At 38.8% G+C, this 18,805-nt stretch overlaps 1 protein-coding gene across 1 annotated transcript in view; it reads left to right on the plus strand.

Annotated features, from left to right (window-relative positions):
• The window catches only part of NEB (nebulin), a 274,540-nt gene that overhangs the window by 6,197 nt on the left and 249,538 nt on the right, over nt 1–18,805 (plus strand). The window contains exon 2 of the mRNA XM_089916822.1: nt 6,673–7,305. The gene's annotated coding sequence lies outside the window, so the exon portion shown is untranslated. The remainder of the gene's footprint in view (nt 1–6,672; nt 7,306–18,805) is intronic.

Consider the following 18,805-nt stretch of genomic DNA (forward strand, 5'->3'; position numbering starts at 1 on the left):
TTCCATGTTTAATATGTATATTAACTTTTTTTTTAAGTTGCATGTTAACCTGGTAAAAAGTATTGTCTCTGCTTTATGCTTTGAGTAAAAAGAACAGCAAAAAAAAGACAAGTTAAATTGTTACCCTATTATGTACTATTACATATACCTTTTCTTTTAGAAAAGGTTAATTATAATTACTATTCACACATCCATGTTGTCAGTGTTTTCATTCTGGTTTATTGTCTTAATGTGTGCAGACTTGGTGATGGTAGCTCTATTAACTGTCCAGGGCTGGGATCGCCAGGGCAATTGAAAAGGTATGACGGTTGCATTATGCAAATGAAAAAACGATTGTCCTCATCTTCTCTAGGAACCTTTTTATGGAACTCCGTCAACTAATAGCATCCTTTTACTTCTGGGTACTTGAATTGGACATGAACCTGATAAACAGTGTGACCAGTTTGTGTGATTAATTTGTCTTAAAATGTGAGGAGGGTCCAGTCGTTTAAAGTGAATATTTTTTAAAGTGAACAGTCATGAGAATGGTTGACAGTAAACAGGAGAAAACGGAGGAAAAACGTTGCGGATGCCTGGGGGACGGCACCTCCACACGCATGCTTGTTGAGTAGCGGTCTTTCTCCCCTCTGCAATGTAAGCTGCAGGACCACAGTGACCACGATTGCTGTGTTTACCAGTTTACATCTCTCAGCGCCAAATACGGTGCCTAGTATGTGACAGGTGTTCAGTTTATACGTGTTGACAGACAAATTAATGAACTATTAATATTTTTGTGTCCTGCCCCCCACCATGAATGAGTTTTTCTTATGTCTGTGATTGTAGCATACTACCTCATTTAATTCTTATTTCAATTTTTATCTCAACTTTTATTTAATTCTGCCTTATTTCAAAAGGAATTCAGGGTGACTATTTTTCTGACTAGTTCTTCTAGTAGGAATAAGACATATTTCCTTAAAAATGGCCTAAAAGTATCATGCAGTGCAAATAAATATATACAAATTTTATTTCTTTGAGATCTGTGTGAATCGGCATCTAGGAATGTCAGGAATGCAGCAGAGTTTGTGGTTTACCATCTGTAGACATTGAAATAGTAAATGGTACAACAGCTCTTTTGGGAAAAGATCTGTGTCATCATCTTCTTGATCTTTTATGCCCTTCCTTTTTTTAGTTTTCACATCTGGAATATCCTCTTTTGGGTGCTAAGTAAACTTTATCCCATGAAAAGAATATTTTCACAATGTAAAATAGCCTCTGGCAGTGCTTTTGAATGTGTTCCTAATGACTGGAACCAACTTTTGGGGGATCCCATGAGTTGGGCTGCGTAAGTGACCAGTTATTCGCATCACTACATGGCTTACATTCTAGCAAATCATTCTGTATCAAAATGGATAAAATCTTTTTGAAACAGATCCAGTGTTTGAATTCTTCTAGTATTCAAATCCCCAAGTAATCTTCTACTGTATTTCCATTATTTTATTTTACAAGGAACATTGTGATTGACATCTTCCAGTGAAAGTTGTTTTCATAGTTAGGAGTATTTCTTTTGACTAGAATCCCAGAAGAGAAGATGGTTTGATGGGATTTGAGAATGCCTATTATTTCATATTTTATTAGTATTGTATATTTTGGGTGGGGGAATTTCCACTCTAATAAAAGGATAAGCACATATTTGATTATTGAGACTATTTTTCTTATATGCTTCAATGTCCTCTTAATTATTCTTTTGTTCATTTACTGTTAGAATCTTAGTGTTTTTCTTGTAAATGGAATAAGTTCTTTAAATACTAAATATATTAGTCCTTGATCATTAAACTTCCCCATTTGTCCCTTTAATTTTAATAATTATCTTTTCTTTCTTTTTAAAGATTTAATTTTATTTATTTTTGGCTGCATTGGGTCTTCCTTGCTGCACGCGGGCTTTCTCTAGTTGCGGCTAGCGGGGGCTACTCTTCGTTGTGGTGCGTGGGCTTCTCATTGTGGTGGCTTCTCTTATTGCGGAGCATGGGCTCTAGGTGTGCTGGCTCATTAGTTGTGGCTTGTGGGCTCTAGAGTGCAGGCACAGTAGTTGTGGCACACGGGCTTAGTTGCTCCAAGGCATGTGGGATCTTCCCGGACCAGGGCTCGAACCTGTGTCCCCTGCATTGGCAGGCAGATTCTTATCCACAGCGCCACCAGGGAAGTCCCTATAATTATCTTTTTAGCATATAAAAGTGTTTATGAATATAAAAAAATTACATAAGAAATGCATGATTTCTTTGTGTGAAAACCAGAAAAGAGACATAATAAGCAAGAAGAAAATTAAAATCATTCAGGGCTTCCCTGGTGGCGCAGTGGTTGAGAGTCCGCCTGCCGATGCAGGGGACACGGGTTCGTGCCCTGTTCCGGGAAGATCCCACATGCCACGGAGCAGCTAGGCCCACGAGCCATGGCCGCTGAGCCTGCGCATCCGGAGCCTGTGCTCCGCAACAGGAGAGGCCACAACGGTGAGAGGCCCACGTACCGCAAAAAAAAAAAAAAAAAAATCATTCACTGTCTCATCATTCTAATAAAACCAGTATCAACACTTTGGAATGGGTATATATTTGAGTCAATATTTTGAATACAGAATTCTAAAAAACCCTGTAATTTTTCCACAATATACTATAAACATCTTTTACACATGAAACATTATTTTACTGGATGTATTATGTTTGCCTGTTTGGATTATCATAATTTATCTAACCAGTCTTCTGTTGTTAAATTGTTCCTTAGTTCTCACCTTTAAAAATAATACAATTAATACTTGAATTTATTTTTTATTCAAATTACAAATTGAATTGCTGTGTAAACGTGCTTGAATTTTTAAAAGGCGTTATTGACATGTTGCATAATTATCTTACCCAAAGAGTACCCACATCCTGGTCAATTCTTCACTCAAGCACATGACCATCTCTATATTAAGACATTTTTTTTAAAAAAATTAATTAATTTATTTATTTTTGGCTGCTACTCTTCGTTGCGGTGCACAGGCTTCTCGTTGCGGTGGCTTCTGTTGTTGCGGAGCACGGGCTCTAGGCACGTGGGCTTCAGTAGTTGTGGCATACGGGCTCAGTAGTTGTGGCTTGCGGGCTCTAGAGTGCAGGCTCAGTAGTTGTGGCGCATGGGCTTAGTTGCTCCACGGCAAGTAGGATCTTCCCGGACCAGGGTTTGAACCCGTGTCCCCTGCTATGGCAGGCGGATTCTTAACCACTGTGCCACCAGGGAAGTCCCAAGACTTTTTATATTATAGTAAGATTTGTTGACCTGTTCATTGCTCCTCACAGGCCATCACTGCTCTCCAGGCATTTTCAGGTTGTGCTGTACATTGACTAGTTCTCCCTCACTTAGCAAAGGGCAGCACAGAGCTTCTCTCTACCCTCGACTTTTCTGTGATCTTTAGCCTTTAATTATTGTGCAAAGTTTATTTGTTAATCCACTTGTATCCATCCTGTGCTAATCATAGACTTTTTTTGGAAGAACAGAAGGGAAAAACCTAAAAAAGGTACTCTCAGCTCATGTTTTTTTAATGTGGGGGAAGAGTAATCTCTAACACTTTATCATCTAACAGAGATGACTGGTCTTCTGCCTTGGTGATGCTTTCCTGCAAATGTGTCAGTGTACAACTGGCAGCCTTTAATGCTAGTCCTTTTGCTTTTCTTTTAAAGGTTCTTTGTTTTAGAGGAAGTTTACATTCATTTTAATAATAGAGATTGTACTCTTTCCCAGTGTGACTGAAACTCCCATCTTACCGTTATCTCTCGCAAGAAAATTGCTTTTGATGGACAAGTTTTTAAGTTGCAGGAACACATCTTTGTATATTTCAAACACTTACTGTTTCATCCTTTTAAATTCTTAGCTACTCTCTGGGTATGTTTGAGGTATGAGATTGAACATCTTCATAGATTTTTGGTCATTTGTATTATATAAATTTTCTGCCTCCTTTGTACATTTTGCTCCTGCTTTGTGAAAGTTGTTTTAAAGTACAATGATCTTTTGCCATGTGTCATTAATCTTTTTACCTTTTGTGTGTGTGTGTGTGTGTGTGTGTGTGTGTGGTATCTTAAGTTGGTCTCAGAAGAATTAAAAATTTTAATTGGATATATTAAGCTTTCTTTATGGTTTGTTGTTCAAAACTTTTGTGATGGAGAAGATGGAAAATAACTATACCTAATGGTTGTAGGATATTTTTTTTGTACGCTGAGTAGATGATAATGACTTTATATTTATTCCTTTTTTCCCCCAGTAAACTGTTTCTAGTTAATGTGATAGGATCAGTAAAGAGGACATGATTGGCTTTTTATCTACTGGAATATATTTCCTACATTTTCTTTGTTTTTAAGATTTTGCCTTTTTTGTAGAACCCTACTTAAGCCATACATTGAATACAATTCAAAGGTAAAAAGTGTTGAAAGTCCTGTGTTAATTCCTTCAAAATATATATCCAGTGTCCATCCATTAATGTCCAACATATTAAGGGATTTGTTAAATTATAAGGTGAAACATGCTGCCATTAAATTTTCTTTACAAGGAGATTTTAACAATGTGGGGAAATAACTGATGTGACAGGTAAGTGGGGAAGAAAGGATACAAACTTTTACATCTAGTATGATCTCAACTATGTTTAGGAAAAAAGCATAGAAAAAAGGAAGAAAATGTATCCTAACAGTATATATTACAGGTTGTTGTAAGATGACAGCATTATGGTTGATACTTTTCTGATTCTTTATGCTTTTGTACATGCCAGATATTCTGTATTGAGCACGTTACGTTCATACTTAGAAACCAGTGTTGGATCATTTTTGTTTGTTTTTAAAGAATCATCTTAATGGGGTAGGAAAAATACAAAAATGTTTCTAATTTATAAGTAAATGAGGTGCAACTCTGTTTTTTTGTTTGTTTTATCTTCGTCTAACTGCATTTGGGGCATTATGAAGAGAGATCAAGGTGATTAGTAAATATTAATTCACTGATACAATACCATTTGCAAACTCCAGTTGCAAGGTTGATTAATTTTGATAGAATTCCCATCAATCATTGTGGATATAAAGATACGAACTACTCTTTTAGCTTGTTGTTGATATTTTACTGCTTTTGAAGGATTCTTGACCATGGATAAGATCCATTCAAATGGTTATTTTTCAAAAGATACAAGCAAAATGCAGTGAGAGTTAGAAAAAAGAGGTATTATTTCCTGTGCGGGGTTCAAGAACTCTTCATATAAGCAGGCTGGTATAGTAAACCAAACACTAGGCTGGGAGACAACCTAAGTGATAAACTTAGATCTGCCGTGTACGCACTTCCAGTGCTTTAAGACCTCAACTTCCTCATTTGCAAAACCCTTTTTTCTTAAGTGATATTCTGTGAAACCCCATGTAAAACAAAAACAGATAAAATTGTTGTTTTATTTCTGTCCATTTTCTGTAAGTTCCCACATTTACTGGGTAAAAAAATGGGGAGCAGTATAATTAAAATTTAATTAGTATCAAATTTAATTAAAATTTTACATTTATTTAGAATTTTTAAAAATGTGTTCACTTTTTGAAAATAGGAAAATAATAATTGACAAAAAATGGGAAAGATGGATTTACTAAAGATAGAAATAAATTTTAAATGTTTAATGGTCTTTTTGTACATATAGTGTTAGCATTTTGGCTTCATTTTAATAAAAATAGGATGTATTTGAGAGAGAGAATGGTAGTCAGTTTTTAAGAAAATACAAATTTTTTTTCACATTATTAAGTTGCCTGCTTGTTTTTTGTACTTGATAAATGAGAGCCAAATTAAAATTATTTATAGTTTAATGGATTGCTTCACTAATGTTTGCCAGGTGAGAGCATTACTTTAATAAAAGATGTTTATACAACATTCTTCATGGTGAGTATGGCTCTCAAATGTTTTATTCTTATATTATCATTTGATTAAAGAACAAATTCATTTGATTCAGACAAAATTATTTGCTACCCCTTAAAATGAATGCATTTAAGAGTCCATCTATGAAAAAGCAAAGTTGATATATAAGGGAATTATACCAAATGGGTAACAGTGGCTCTCTATAAGGAATGGGATTGTGGGAAGGTATAAAAATGACTTAGTTGTAACTATTCTTTTATTTTTATTTAATAATTTAATTATTAGATTAAATTTCTGTAATTAGTATCAAATAATTACAATTAAACAGTATGTTATACTTTTGATATAAAGTTGGAACAGAGAAATATAAGAAATATAAATATATCTAGTGAATAATGACTATAAGCAAATATAATTTTCAGCTGACTTATCAAAATTAATTATAATTGGGCTTCCCTGGTGGCGCAGTGGTTGAGAGTCCGCCTCCCGATGCAGGGGACACGGGTTCGTGCCCCTGTCTGGGAGGATCCCACATGCCGCGGAGCGGCTGGGCCCGTGAGCCATGGCCGCTGAGCCTGCGCGTCCGGAGCCTGTGCTCTGCAACGGGAGAGGCCACGACAGTGAGAGGCCTGCGTACCGCAAAAAAAAAAAAAAAAAAAAAAATTAATTATAATTAATGTGCTGAATTTGAATGTTAGAAAACAAGCTAACACTTTAAACATTAGTAATGTATTAAAAGTAAAATGACTCTTACTTTAAAAGAGGATTCAGGTAATTCATGCTAAACTTCCTTTTGACTTTAAGCTGCCGACAAGAGTGCCAACGTGATGACTTTCTGGGTACCGTTGCTGTAAACAAGCATGTATTCCGTTCCTGCTGTGTGAAAAGGAGCCACATGTAATGATTGTGGTCTTATTCAAGGACAGAGTGCTGATGATATCATTTCCATAGACAGTACAATGCTGCAGCTGGCTCTGTCAGTCTAGGAGGAGAGTGCACTTAAAAAAAGACCATGAAGTAATTTGCAATTCAGGGGCAGTGTTTTAAAGGAAATGAGCTGGAAGTCTACTCACTAAAGTCAAAGGAAACCTTGTGCTGTTTTTTCTTTTTAATGTTTTTGTGTCTTCAAAGTGTAACCATACCAGCTTGCATAGCCCACGTTAGGAATTCAGGAAAGGGTGGACAGCGTTAAGAATTTTGCTTTTTGGAAAAGTTCTTTGGCGGGAGACCTTGGAAGAAAACATTATATACATGTCTGGAATTTAAACCTACATTGGTAATTTCATCTAAGACATTTAAGAAATGTGTTTCGGGGATATTTATTAGTTATCTGTTCCCTTGCAGTGCAAGGCTGACAAGCATATAAGTGCACGAGTCCCAACAGCATGAAAGCAAGGAGTCAGAGTTCCCACCCTCCTTGGCTCAAAGGAAACACAAGTGAGTAGCATTCAGTGGACCAATAACCTGACCAAAAATCCATTAAGTGCATAGCTAGTTTTCCTAGGACAATATTTTAGCTACAAGTGATTTTTTGACACCATATGTATCTCCTCACTCCTCTTCTCTAGTGTCCAAAAATGTATCTTTCAGCTTCTATATACAATAGCAAAATAAAATTCAACAGATACCTGAATACCTACCATGTCTTAGAGGTGGTGCTAGGGGTCAGGGATGTAGAGAATGAAACCACGTATGTTCCCAGGTTGCTTAATCTCGTGGGGAAGATTTATGAAGTTAGCTTGGGCAGTGTTAGAAACATAACATTAGACATGTAAGTATTTCTGCTTCTGGTTGTAAGATTTCTGGCCCAAGACTCATGAGAAATAAGTCTGTGCCAGAGCATCTCTCTCTTTTATTAGGTATCAGTCACATAGCTTGGTTCCTCTTTGGGATGTATTTTTTTCATATTTGTGCCTACTGACTCCTCTTTCACCCTATATTGTGGGAATTCCTCAAGACACACCACCACTCTGCTATTCCAAGTCATTCAGGGTATTACCAAACCTCCCTCTCCGTCCCTGACCATTTGCTTTTTATTGAGACTCATGTTGCCTACAGACATATGTTGCCTGTGTGATTGTTCAGATGTCTGAAATGTGATGTGTATGTCTGAAAAATTCATCTTCCCTACTACCCACCTCTTGCTTCCTTTTTCCATTTTCTCAAATTTCATTACCATTGATCTTCTCCTGGTCCTTCAAGTAACAACGTCCTTACATAGAATGGCCTCTCCTTTTCCCCTCCCTCTCTCCCTTCAACCTTTGTTGCCAGTATCTGTGTTTCTTTCCTTCTTTCCAACTTCAAACAAACATTTGGAAAGTTCTCCTGGTTTAAACTCAAAACTTTATTCCTTCCTCAAGTCTGTTCTTTCAAAATTACTGCTCAAGTTATTTAATACTAATCAGTTACATTATCACAAAAGTACTAGTCTACCAAGTATTTTTAAAAGATAGATTTATCAGAACAATGACAACATTTCAGAGATGTTTGCTAGTGATTATACATTTAAATTAATAATGTTCTGTATGCATATACTTCTTGAATTCTCAGTCCACTCAACAAAAATGGTATTAAAATTAATTCTAAGGTATTGTTTGAAAAGTAAGTGGATAGAAACAGCTCTGAGTTGAACTTTTAACATGTATTCAGAGATTTTTCTAGTTGTCCAGATGTTTATCCTTTCCTCCTTCAAATACTGGAACCACCTAAATAAGTCTGTTGAACCAAAAATCCTATAAAATGATCAGATGCTGCTGAATTCAACTGGCTGGTTTTCTACAGATTTACCTATCTACCTGTAAACCAAAATAAGTCAGAGATTCCTTGAAGTTGTTTATTTCTCCCATAATTGTCCAAGGCAGGTGTTCCAATTTGACGGCCAGGTCCTTCCGTCTTGTGACTCTACCATCCCCAAGGCCTTGCTGTTAACTGCATCAAGGCTGAAGAAGGGGACAGAGCATGGAGGAGATATGTCTCCTTCTTAAAGGCCTCAGCCCTAAAAGTGGCATGCCTGACTTCTGATCATATTCCATGGGCAAGAGCTGGTCACATGGCAACCACAAGATCCAAGGGAGGCTGGGAAATACAGTCCCTGGCTGGAGAGCCACTTCCTGGTCACCACTGTATCACAATCAATGAGTGGGATTTGGTAGACAACAACTCTCTCTGTCATGTAGGGCATTTGGACAAGTTGACAAATGATTACAGTATGGCAGTAAAGAATACGTTTAACTCAGTTAACTCGGACTGGGGGACAGGTCAAGGAAGGCTTTGGGGAGAGAGTGGCATTTGAGCTGTGTCTTAAAAGAAGAGTGAAAGTTAACCAGGGGAAGAAGAGGAAATGATTTGAGGCAGAGAAAACATGTGAAAGATAAGGAGGTATAAAAGTATGATAAGGAGAACAAAAGTAGTGCAGTATAAGTGGGTTGCATTGCAGAGCTGTGATAAGGTGAGCCAAAAGACGTGGCTAAAGAGGCTTTAGATTCAAAGGAAAACTTGCGTATTCAAAATATTTTGTAGGATGTAGAATCCACAAGGTTTGGATGGGAGATGAGGTCTGAGATAGTGAAAGGTCATACTACCTATGGCCTTGTAACCACGGGGGAAATTTTGGATTTTATTGTAAATAAGGCTAAACTAAGGACACACATGTATTTATTCAATCACAACAACCATATTCTGCCCCTACTCCCCAGAATACAACATTTCCTAAGTGGTACATGTCAACGTAGTGTACTAGCATGGGACTCATTATTTTAGAGTGACATTGACATGTTTATTTGAATTAATGTTCTCAGCTGAGCTGTCTCATGGTGAGAACAAGTTCACATGCAACAGAAATGAAGACAACAGGTATAGGAAGAGGAGAGAGAATGAAAATAATGCCAAACAATGCTAATGTGAATTTTTTCTAAAATGAAACGTTTTGGGTATGGTTTTGCAAAAGCCAAGCCAAGATTCAATGTTGGGGGTAGTCTCCAAAAGGAAAGTTTTCCTCTCATTTAAGATAATGGTGCCATTTCCTCCAAAGGCTGTGGCCCAGTTCTCGTGGTGTCTATGACAGGCACTGGCCCAACAACTCCATGCAGAGGATTTGGGGAAGAGTTCAAGAGAGGTTCAAGAGAATTTATATTAGAAAACTCCTACTTCTAAATAAGAACCTGGGACCTGATAATACGAAGATGCACTTTTCAAAAGAGCCCTCTTGAGACTCAAGGAAAAATTTTAGGAAAGGGGAAGGTCTCAGAGTTGAAGAGCAGACTTTGACACAGCTGCCTGTAGGATATGATATGAGAGGCATTTCTGAGAGGATTTCCTATTCAAAATGGCAACGTAGCTAATTTTGAATAGCTAATCCCCAGACCCCTTGCTAACCCCAGGAACTTTCCAAAGTGCTTGGTATTAAAATGTCATTCCATTGGTCAGGGTGAGATTTTTGTCTCTTAGAGTACAGTGGAATTGCCTTTACCCTGATATGGTGGATGCATTAATAGCCGAGTAACAGACAGGAATCCCATTTTGTAGAGTGTCTCCTGAAGCACCTAACTCCACCCACAGCAGGTGCCCCTTCTTGCCCACATGAGGTATTGCAACACTTCAGTGGACAGCTCAGCTCTCCTCTACCATTTTCCTTACTTTCCTTTCCCCAAGCTCAGCAGACAACCTTGCTTCATAATTTTTTGAAAAAACAGTCAAGGCTATGAGGTGTTAATTTCTTGATTTTCCTGCCCTCTTATCTACATATTTACCTCCCTCTGCCCATTTCTGGGAATTTGTTTCCTCCACTCACTGAGGAAAGACACACAGATTCTACAAAATGTGTCCTTGAATTTCTAGACATCTAGGCAAAAAGGATTTCCAAAAGGGAGGGAAGCAAGTGGCCCTGCTGTGAGGAGAAAACTGACCTTGACCTTGGTCCCCATCTCTGCAGGGGAGGCAGTGTAGGCTGGTGGTGGCCAGCCAGGGTTTTAGCTGGATTCAGTTTTGACTCGTCTCTCCATCCCTTACTGATTGTGTAATTTGGAGCAAATTAACCTCTGAGCCACCTCTTTTAGCTTCACTTTTCTTTGGAAAATCGGAATAATGTCTACTTTGTAATGAGAATTAAATGAGATCATACAAGTGTGGAGGAAAGAAAATGTAATTTAAAAACCTAATTTCAGATGCTTCCACATGAACCGTCCTCAACAGAGGAAAACTTATCCTTTTGATTAGGAAAGCATATTGATGGGCCACCTACTTCTGAGAGGCAAAGTACAGACCCAACTGGATCAGAGAGGTTGGGATATAGTGGGTATAAATGTAGCTTGCTCTGAGTAAAGAAGCAGTGAGACTTTCAAATTTTCTCCCTGAAACCCAAGGAAAGCAGTTTGGACCCTGGGACTAGAGGAAAAAGCAATGGGGGAATAAGCCCAGAGTGCTCTTCCCAACGGGCATAGTAGATAATAAAGTGATGGCTGCTTTTTCTTTGGTGCTCCAGTTTCTTGTTACCCTTTCCTGTGTCTTCAGAGAAGCTTTGCAGCTTCCTTAGATTTGTATTAACACTGCCTTAAGGAATCAGTGGAAGGTCATGTTCAGAGCAGGCTGGGGCAGGCCACAGGATGTCGATAGGGAATCAAGAGTTGTGTCTAGGGACTGGGAGCAAGTGGTGAGAAGAACCACCAGGAAAATGTAACTTCCTCTCTGGCGCTCCTCAGAAATATTAGGAAGGGAGCTGGACTCTCCTAGTTATCCATTTATTTGCATTTTGGAGACTTTGTATCCCTTTGAGCCCAAAAACCTGGAGGACTTGGGGACAAGTGAAATACACTGAGTACTTTGTACTGCCACCACCTTAGAATAAGCTACCACCCCCTCTAACCTGGACTACTGCAAGTGCCTCTTACACATACAGCATCTTCCATTGTCACTTCCAATCCATTCTTCATACAATTGCCAAAAGAAGGTATTTTAAGCATAAAATGGATCAAGCCACCACCCTACTTAAATCTTTTCTTTGGCTTCCCCCTGGATAAAATCCAAACTCCTTATCTTGACCTATTAGGCCTGCATGTTTCCATGAGCCGCCTTGTGTGGTGTCCAATGGCGCCCTTCACCGACAGTTTTCCAGGACCCTCAGGGTCCGCACACACCCTTCTGTCTTCTGAAGTCCTCCTCATCCTCTTCACGTGTCTGGCTCATCCCACTCCGGTCTCAACACCAGTGTCACCTTCTTGGTGCGATCTTCCCTGGCCACTCTAGGTAAATAGGTCTCGCCCTCTGACCCTTGCTATTATCTATTGTGATACTCTGGCTGTTTCTTCATCACACTTACCCAGTTTTGTGATTATTCATCTTTTTGCTTGCTTATTTACTATCTGTCTCCATGAGGGCAAAGGCTTTGAGTACTTCACAAACCCCACCATGCCTCTAGCACCTGCCTTAGTGCCTGAACCCTAGTATAGGCACTCAAATATTTGAAGGATGGATAGATGAATGAACGTGCGTCCAGAGTAACACCATTCAATAGAAGTATAATGTGGGCCACGTATGTAATTTTAAATTGTTCAGTGGTTACATGTAAAAGAAACAGTAAAATTAATTTTAATAGTGTATTTTATTTACCCAGTATATCCAAAATCTTATCATTCCAGCACGTAGTCAACATAAAAATTATTAATGAGAAATTTTACATTTTTTTGTACTAAGTCTTAAAAATCCATTGTGTATTTTACACTGTCATCACATCTCAGTTTGACCTAGCCACATTTCAGGTGCTCAGTAGCCACATGTGACTCTTGGACAGTGAGGTCTAGAGCATACTGGACAGTGAGGTCTGTACTGGACAGTGAGGTCTAGAGCATACTAGGGCTTCATATGTGGTAGCTGTTACATGATAAAAGTAATGCAAAGCTTCAGATGAAGAAAGGCTCATTTTGAGAGCTGCAGAGAGGAGCTGTACCTACTGGCCAAGTCAACAGTATACCTGAGGCTTCATTCACCCGCTAGCATCTGGAACAACAGGGAGACCTAGCGTGCCCTAATGGATGAGTAAGGCTACTGGAAGAGGAGCAAGATGGACATCTGTGCAAAAGCCCTTGCCTTCCAGATGCCGCAGAGCGAGTGCAGAGAGGACAGCAGAAGAACAACAGGCTTGCTGTATGGGTGGGAGGACAGTGGACAGCAGGCTTTGCCGGAAAGTTCTCTGCCAGCGGAGTATCTCAGAATGGAATCCATCCAGACACCATCAGAGATCTTGCAGAAACATACTGTTTCTGGGGTTTGTTGGTAACAGAGTATGTAACGCTGATTTTTTTTTTGGTGATTTTTCTTCTTATGATTAAAACTTCCTTTGGCTAATTTGTGGCCAAGCATGCTTCCAGTTAGGAAGTTAGAACCAGCCAGTTAGGCTGTCTACTGAAGAGTTTTAACCAGTTTTCTGGGTAGGAAATTGTCTCCTAAAAAAGTGACTTTTAGATGAGAGTGTCTCACTAGATAATATTCATCCATGGCACAGTGCTTGGGAGAAAAATCCATTATGTGTATTTAAAACTCAGTTGTAATACTCTGAGAGTAAAATGTGCGTAGTATAAAGAGGTAAGCCACTTACTGGTATCCAAAGCAAGAAATGTCTCCCACCCATGTTACGTTTCATCCCTCAATGCCATTATCATCTCTTGTCACTGTGAGTTCCTGAATCAGAGGGACAATAGGGCAATTATTGCCAAGTCACTGAGCCCACCTCTTTGCTCTTACAGAGCAATCTGGGTAGTGGATTCTGAATCGTTTTGCACAGAGAGTTCCCAAAGGCGTCAGTGGAGATCTGTAAGCAGGAGCACGTTTATGGATATTTGAGAATTCAGCAGCCCAGATCTGAGAACCCAGCCCACAGTCCAGAGTGAACAGTTCTAACATGTTGACTTCTCCTGAAAATGAAGACCCGTTCTTTGCACGTTTCAAATAATATCTGCCAGTAATATTTTGTTGGAGATCCATGATTTACAAAAGGTCCAATAATTTTGGTGAGAGGTTTCCTTAGTGGGGTGAGGAAGGTAAGACTCTTTCCCCAGCACAAAGAAAGCTGCTAATTTGATAAAATATCAGCTGTGTTTGACAACAAACGGAAACATGCCATGAAAGCACAACTGTTCATTTCAGCCTATATTAATAGAAAAATCTGGTAAACAAAGAAGATTAGCACAAGAATGTTCTACCAAGTAGATCCAATTTCTCCAAGGAAATGTTAATCCATACTCGCTACAGGCTTTCACATTAAAAATAAAAAATGAGCCATCATTGTCTCACTGATTATTTTAAAAGATTTTATAAAGGTTAACAGGTGTTTTGAGTCAAATGAGTCTTCTTTTTTATTTCTTTTTCTCCCCTTCAAATACTTATAATGAAACAAAATATTAAAATATTTTTTTAAGTTCTTAAGGGGCCCTTGCCAGTTTCATTTCTCTTTCCCTCTTAAACTATATTATTATGTCTGAGCTCCAGTGTATTTTCTACTTGCTATATATGCATGTATCCAGAGATAAAATACAGTATTGCCTTTGCATATTTTAATTTTCAAATAAATGGTAACTACTGCTAATACTTTGTGTCTTCTTGCAGAAATTTCTGTGACCATACAAGCATATATAATTTTTTACATACATAAGTTCATATACACATTTCCACACTTTGTGCTTTTCACTTAATATGTCTTAGATATCTTTTTATATTTACCCATGTAGAGCTACCTCATTTGACTTAACAGCTCTGAATATTCCATGTTAGATGTACCTCAGTTTATTACCCCAATTTCTTATCAATGGGCATTTAAATTGTTTACTTTCTCCTATTGCAAAAATTCCTCTATTACAAATATTGCTGAAAATGTTTCTGTGCACTTACAAAAGTATACTTATGAACTAAATTTCAAAGGTTGTGTTCATTTTAAATTTCAATAGTCATAACCAAATTGCTCTTCAAGAAGTATGAGAGTGTTTGTTTCCCCCTATTCTGGGTATTGTCAGATGATTTGACATTAGTCAAGCACTGGTGAAAAATGGCATTTTATTGCTTGAATTTGCAATTTTCTAATGTGTGCAATAAAAGCTCTTTTCATCTGCTTATTGGTCCTTTTTTATCCTGTGAACTGCCTATTCATAGCCTTTTCTCTTTTAAAATTTGATTCCTTTTTCAAGTTGCTATACAAGTGCTTTTTTATATTAGGGAAATTCAACCGATTCTCGTACGTATCGCAATTTTTTTTTACCAGTTTTCTTTTGACTTTGTTTATGGTATTGTTTAAGTTACAGAACTCTGCAGAATTTGATTCTTTCTTACTTCTCTTTCTTACTCGAGTCTGGGTCCTTGCCACTCAAAGATTTCCCATTGAACAATTACAGAACCAAAGCGGGGCATTACTAATAAACCTGCCTCACAAAATTGAGGAATCCCAGACCTTGGAATGGTTCAAACGGACACTAAAATTTATCTGACAGGACTGTTGTGTGGAGGACAGGGAGACTGGATTTGAAGATATTAGAGTTCCTTCCACTTTTCAATAAAACCCATGGTGCTACGAAGAATCTGCTTGGAGTCATTTTTTGGAGTCTTTCAGAATGAGCATTTTTGAGCTCTCCTTATTGTCTGTGGTTACTTGCATTTACTGTAGGAGACTTCACTGTCTTGGCTGCAATTTATGCCCAATTTATGCCCATGTGGCTCTCTGGAAATAAAAGAGGTTGGAAATGTGTGACTCGGGCTTATGCCCAACACTCCCCTCCCCCACTCCACACCTCCTCTGCCCTCGAAGGTCCCAGCACCTCCGTGGCCCAGGTGGGGAATGAGGAGTGGGTTTGTGTGACCTGTGAGGCCTCCAAGGGCTGTTGTGGGACCATCTGTTGATCAGCCAGAACGAAATGTACCCCCTTCCCAGCCCACATGTAGCGTGTTTGCCAGCTTCTTGAAAATGGACACATTCCCTTTTCTGTTTACACCATAGACACTCAATAAACAGCAAATGTTAGTAGTCATAATAATCCATGGTCGCCCTGAAAAACAACAAACTCTTGAGTAAAATCAGCATTAATGGACTCCAAACAACTGTCACATCTCAGGCGCCTCAGAGTGAGCTTGCTATTTGGTAGCCAATGACCTTTCAGTGCCAGCCTGCCCCTGCGTGTTACTGGAGGGGGACCAACTGCTTTCCCAGAGTGCTCGGGGCAGCTTCCGACAGCTGTGTTTGCCCAACTGTTTGATGTCACCTTCCTATTTAGTCTTCGGACTAGATCTGAGAAAAGAAAACACAGCACAACAGCAAGTTCTAAACTGTAAATATGACAAGGCAATAAAATGGCTTGTCTGCTTAGATATTGGGAATGCTCCACAGAGACCAAAAGGCTGGAAGGGGAGGCTAGGATAAGATTTGGAATCCCCATTTCTAATTTAAGGCCTTCAGAAGTCTGGATTTGTTTAGCATGTAAATTCCTTAGAACTGGCATTCCTCAATTGATTGGAGAGTCTGAATCTGGGCTGCTGACAGAGAGTCTAGAGGAGAGCGATGGGTACAGCAGAGTGATTAATCATCTCATTTCTTTAGAAATGGAAACAAAGATCCTCTGTCATTGTGCTGTGGCTTAGTGGTAAGGGATCTGGAGCGTATCTGGAAACAGTCCCCTAGTTCTGGCACTACCTGGGCCAAGACATTTTATCTCTAGGCTTAGTTTATCTCACTTTGCCCATCTGTGTAATGGGAGGGTCAGACTTCATTAGATTGTCTAATGAAACTCTAAGAGCTTCAGTAGCCTTTGCAAAGTTAAACAGAGACCAGAAACTATCCAGGAAGCCTTGACTTTATCCATAAAAAGGGCTTATAAAGACTTTTAAAAATGTTCCCTGTGAATTTTATATAAATTTTGCCACTCCCTAAATCTTCTCTATCTTTCTTTGGAAACTAACTCCAAGGAGGGTTAGTTTCATGAATCTACTCACAGGAGCAAAGGGAATTTGACCAGCTGGAATAATTCCTCAAACTTTTAAACTCTTGAGTCCAGATCTTGTCCATCACTGTCATTGATAACAGAAACAAATATATATTGAATATTTACAGTAAGTAAGAAACTTATTTTGCCAGGAACTTGATTAAAAACAAAATCGACCCTATGCCTGACAGACAGATTCACATGATCATTGTAGAGGTAAATTTCAGATAACAAGGTAAAACACAGGGGTGGCATTTTCTGGATTACAGTGGAAAATGGCATCAGGATGCTCTGTGGATGGGGAGAGCCCTGACAGAAGCCTTGAAAAAGGAGGCCTCAGAGTAGTGAAGTGAAGCTGGGAGGTGCTCCAAGCCAGGAGGAATGATGCACAAGGGCACACAAGAGCAATATTTGGGAGACACTGAGCAGGTGAGCCTCTGAAAGACAGGACCAGTGAAAGCGAGTGGCCAGCAGATTCGGCTGGAAGTGAGGTTGGAGGTTTTGGCAGAAACTGCTATTTACTTACTCTGATATCTTTTCCTCTCCTGGCAGAAACTGCTAGTTACTCTGATATCTTTTCCTCTCCTCCTTAGTAATCTAACCCTGATTTTTAGCTGAGCTTCTTACTGCTCCGAATTAAATATTACTTTTTCCAAGTTCCTTTGCAGTTAAGTGTGAACATGTGGATGAGTTCCGGCCTATAAAATATTGATACAAGCAGAAATGTTCTGGGGGACTCTAGGAAAATGCATGTTTATCTTTCCCCTTTTTTCCTGCTACTTGGAAAGCAGATGAAGTGGCTTGAGCTCTAGCAACCATCTTGGACCAGGAGGTGATTTGAGAATGGGTATCACATGCTAAAATTTCTAGAGAAAAAAGGAGACTGGGTCATTAATAATGCTTGGAAGCTGCATACTAGCCCAAGACTGCTTATCTTCAGACTTGTTTTACATGAAAGAGATTTTTAGGGCATAATTCTTTAGTATTTTTCTTAAAAAAATTCTTTTTATTAAAGTGTAGTTGATGTATAATATTACATGTTACAGGTGTACACTATAGTGATTCACAATTTTTAAAGGTTATGCTCCATTTTTAGTTATTATAAAATATTGGCTATATTACCTGTATTGTACAATATATCCTTGTAGCATTTTTTTTTTTTGGCCGCACCATGCAGCATGTGGGATCTTATTTCCCGGACCAGGGATCAAACCTGTGCCCCCTGCAGTGGAAGCTCAGAGACTTAACCACTGGACCACCAGGGACGTCCCCCTTGTAGCTTATTTACTTTATGCATAGTAGTTTGTACCTCTTAATCCCCTACCCCTATCTTGCCCCTCCCCCTTTCCCTCTCCCCACTGGTAACCACTGGTTTGTTCTTTATATGTGTGAGTCTGTTTCCTTTTTTATAATACTCACTAGTTTGTTTCATTTTTTAGATTCCACACATAAGTGATATCATACAGTATTTGTCTTTCTCTGTTTATTTCACTTAGTGTAATACCCTCCAAGTCCATCCGTGTTGTTGCAAATGGCAAAATTTCATTCTTTTTTATATATATACACACTTTCTTTATAGTAATTTCTAATAAAGTTCAATGAAGTTACGAATAATAATAGTAGCTAACCTTTTTTTTTTAACCATGTGTCCTGTATTGCAAAAAGTATATTACATGTATTATTTAATTTAGTGCTAACAGTAACTCTGTATGCCAGGTACTGTTGTAATCTCTATATTTCACATGAGGAAACCGAGTCTTGGAGAAGCTAGTAACTTTCCCAAGGTCACACGGCAGGTTCACAATGGAAATGGACAATATTTCCCTAGTTTTTGTTGTTTTTTTTTTTTTTTTTTTTTGCGGTACGCGGGTCTCTCACTGTTGTGGCCTCTCCCGTTGCGGAGCACAGGCTCCAGATGCGCAGGCTCCGGTCGCGCAGGCTCACGGGCGCGCAGGCTCACGGGTGCGCAGGCTCACGAGCCCAGC

This window comes from Delphinapterus leucas, chromosome 8 (genome assembly GCF_059928025.1).
Source record: "Delphinapterus leucas isolate spDelLeu-1000000601 "Yukka" chromosome 8, BTC_Dleu_Yukka2, whole genome shotgun sequence".
NCBI lineage: Eukaryota > Metazoa > Chordata > Mammalia > Artiodactyla > Monodontidae > Delphinapterus > Delphinapterus leucas.